A 4,406-nucleotide genomic window follows, 5' to 3' on the forward strand; every position below is an offset into this window, starting at 1 on the left:
AAAACTAATACAGAATAGATGAGTTTTAGAGAAAATAGTATATTGGAACGCAGTTTTTAAAAGTTGCTTTTCTCCTCTTAACCTCTCTTCGTCACATCAAATTCTACAGGATATTATTTTACAGTTACTGTATACCCCTCTGCCATTTCACAACGCGCACAATGGCCAGTTTTTTTTTAAACTGGAGCGACAGAGCTCCCTGATGTCTGCAAAGTGTCTGATTACTATTTGTAACCAGGTTAACTGCATATTGTCAGCATAATCATGTAAATTAACGCGTATACATTTCAAGTATTATTTCCTTGGCTAGATACTGATATTTTGGAAACATGTAATCTTGTAGTACAAGGCCATTTTATCTGTTGTGGCTCTTTGAAGAAAGCATCAGTTACGCCCATGCACTCCCCCAGCCCCAAGAGTCACACATTTTCTCCCCAACTGTATACTCAAATTCCTTTTGAAAGTTACTACTGAAATCTACTTTCTGCACCGTGTCAGGTGAGAATAGATGTGAAAGCCCCTGTATTCACAAAGCACCTTTCATAACCAGAGCATGTCCAAAACAGTTAAGAGCCAATTAAGCATTTTCTGAACTGCATCTACTATCGTAATAAGGGAAACACTCAAAAATTGAACTTTTAGTTTTTGAAGGAGATGACAAACACGTGAGCTGGAGGCATAGAGATTATATCATTGGACTCATAATCCAGATCCCCAAACAAGTTCTGAACAAGTGTTTGAATCCCATCATGGCAGATGTTGAAATTTAAACTTAGAAATATCTAGAATAAAAAAACTAACCTAATGGTAACCACGTCACTGTTGTTGATTGTTGTATTAACCACTCTGGTTCACTATTGCCATTTAGAAAAATCTGCCATGCATGGTTTGGCTGGTGAGACTCCAGGTCCCTAACATCTGATTTTACAATAGGCTATTAGGGATACATTAAGTGCTGGCTCAGCCAGTAACACCACATCTCATAAATGACTACAACAATGCTGATTTTATTATATGGTGCAGTCCTGATGAACGGTTAAGCCTGAAAAGTTGACTCTCTCAATCCTTAGATGCTGCCTGACCTGCTGAGCTTTTTCCAGTGCCACACTTGATCAACCCTGACTTCACTAGTTTCTGCAGTCCTCACTATCTCCGATTAAGTGATGCAACTACTGAATTGCGCTCTTTTATAGAATCATCCAAGTAATGACAAAGAATATTAAGGAGAGACTTTTAAACTCCATTGGTCTGGCTTTAAATTGCTGGCATTTGAATTCAGTCACTTCAGAATTCCAAACAAGAAATTATTTTCTCACATATTGGTGATTTTACCATTGAGAAAATATAACATGAAGCATAAGTGATTCCAGTGTCTAGTTATTCATTGGACTAGTAAAGAATCAAACTCCAACTGAGAATAATAGAGAAAGATAACGTAATCAGCTTGAAGCTCACTTCTGACATTTAGATGATATAAACACATTGTCTTTCATTCTGGCAACGGATGTAATAGTTTCAAATCTTTTACAGAATTTTCACAACTGAAAATAGTCTGAAGAGAAAGAAAATAAGGATTACTCACAGAAAAATGTGAGTGTGTGTTTGGGGCTGGGCTGGGCTGGGCGAGAAGGTGTAGAGATGATGGTGATGGTGAGGGAGAGAGAGAAAGAAAATATCAAACCTGATTCTCTGATGTATCACAGCCCATGGTTGGCTTAGAGAAAAAATGTCACCCAATGGAAGAAAACTATGTATATATCTGATAGGATTATAATTCAGTGAATATTGCACAAGGACAAGCTCAAACTCAATTGCAAGATAAATAGCCAACAATAACAGGCCAGTCATAGAGCACAGAAACAGATTCTTCGGTACAACTAGTCCATACCAACCAAGTTTCCCACAGTTAATGGATGAAGTTTCAGAAGCTACTTGTGCAAGCAGACCTTAGCAACAATTCAATAAGTTTTAAGGAGTTGAGGGAAGATGTGTAAACAGCATATAATTACTGATTACTGTAGGCAGTTTTGGTGAATTTAGTGGAAGGCAAAAGAAAAATAAAGTAAGAAATAATGGGGAATTTAAATAATACAGGAAGCATTTCAAGACAGCAAACCTGGGAGTAACGGTCAGTAATCTCAATATCAGAGGATAAAATTATTATTATTGTATGCTTATAGATTTGCACAAGCCTCAATGGCGGGCGGGCGTTGTTTGTGTCTGTTTTCACGTATGTGGATGCAAGGTAGGGGAAGAAATTAAAATAGCCATGTTATAGTATATCTGTATAATCAAGAGTTTTATAAGTATTTAACATGTAATCCACAAACTCAGCTTTTCACTTCTGGTTTGGGAACAGCCATATCATTGTAGCAAATATAGTTAGAACTATCTGTATTATGACCGGAACATTCACAATACATACCAATGCCACAATCTCATCCTTCTCCCAGGGCACATAACCAATAACTCATTCTCCCCATTTGATATAACATTCACAAAATCATTATATATCTGAAAGTATAATGGATTTTGTTCAATTCAATGAGCCTAAAACAAAGATGAAAAGGCAGTTGTATTGGAATTATAGTGAAGAAAGGTTTCTTTATTCAATCAGGTAACCTGCAGAAAAGTAGGATGGTCAGATTGTTTCCATCCAATGTTCTAGAAATCATCTTTATCAGGTATTCAGAGAGAAAATAAATTGAGCAAACTGGCAACATTGCAGCTCTCATAAGAATAGTGGTAAGAAACTTCACTATGAATTTGATCAAGAAAGAAATTTTGATACAAGTGTTCATTGTTTATTAAAACATTAAAAGTTTATATAATGCACTGGAATAGCATTACCCAGATTCAAATGCATTATTACAAAGAAATAACTTTTATAAAAGCCATTTTAAAAAATTAAGCGTGTACAAAGTTAAAAATTGACAAAAACTATTTTTACCCTTTGGATAGTGCAATTTTCAAACCTGGATTGGCTTTTGGTTTTGCAATAACTTTGTCAATGATGGCCACAACTTTCACTTCTAAATGGTAAAAAAAGTCAAAGATCTTAATATAAAACCATTTTGTAACAATTAAATGTTTTTGTTCAAAATGTTCCACAATATAAAGAAGTACAGCATTGCATTTTGCTTGAATTGTCTCTATAGCTTTTTTCCATGTGGCATGACAACTACAAAATCAATTCTCAATGATTTCAGTTAAAATGACTCCAAGATGATGCCACCAATTGACCCGAAAATGGAACAGTGCACCCAGTCTTCTTGCAATTAGAAAATTTACATTCAAAAGACAAAAAGCACTCTTCTAATTTTCTAGACTGTACTGAACAGAATAGACACTCCAATTTCTTCATTCAAGTTGAATCTTAGTAGATAAATTGATCAAACATCTTAGAACTCTAATCCACTGGAATTCCATTTGGAACTGCAAGCATGAGATCAGAGAAATGAAATCCCCACAAACTCTTCCCAATCATACAATTTCTTCATGTCTATACACAGTTAAGGATCACAGACAAAAAAAAAGTCATCAGAACAACATCGGTGATTAAATTTGTGTTTGCAAACCAAAAACATTTTGTTCAGTAACTAGGCAAGCAATGTAAACAAATTGACAAGACTATTATCATAATATTACTCAGAGATATACAACATTTTAATACTGTTTCCATATCAATGGGGAAAGGTAACAGACACTTATGAGATTTTCACATAACTTGACAGACCTTTTTCAGATTTCCAAGCAACTGTCAAAATACATGCCTGGGAACAGCATAACATTGTTATAGGCAATTGATATTTTGAACAACAAGGTTACGGTTAGGATTTTTAAGAGAACCAGAAAGAGTTGTGAAGGTTAGAAACTGTTTCTAAAGTACGTAAACCTGTTGAAAAGGAAAAATTGCTGCAGAGCACTTCTCAGGAAACGGGGTGTAGGTAATTATTATGTTACTGGATATTGGGAAGCATTCTCCATTCACCAGACACACATAGAATCAAGGGCTTGTTCAGTGTAATTTATACCTGTTTACTGTGTAATAAAACAAAAAAAAACTATTCTGAAGAAGGACTTGAAACATTAACTCTTCTTTCCACATATGTGGCCAGAGCTGCTGAATTTTCCCAGCAATTTCTGCTTTTGTTTCTGATTGCCAGCATCCACAGTTTTGTTTTCTTAGAAAAAAAACATAAACACCTATCCAGACAACCAAATAATTCAATTCCCAGCACCACTAAAACAGAATTTATAATAATAAACATCACATCATTTGACTCTACCCTGACTACTTTGGAAGACAATCTGATAATTTACCCCAACACATTAAAAAAACACAGATGCAAGTAAATACACTATAAGTAGATATTTACGTAGTTGAACATTAGGCATTGTTTGGT

The sequence above is a fragment of the Chiloscyllium plagiosum genome, unplaced genomic scaffold (assembly GCF_037043375.1).
Source record: "Chiloscyllium plagiosum isolate Xiang-an unplaced genomic scaffold, Cpla_swu_hap1 HiC_scaffold_31, whole genome shotgun sequence".
Taxonomy (NCBI): domain Eukaryota; kingdom Metazoa; phylum Chordata; class Chondrichthyes; order Orectolobiformes; family Hemiscylliidae; genus Chiloscyllium; species Chiloscyllium plagiosum.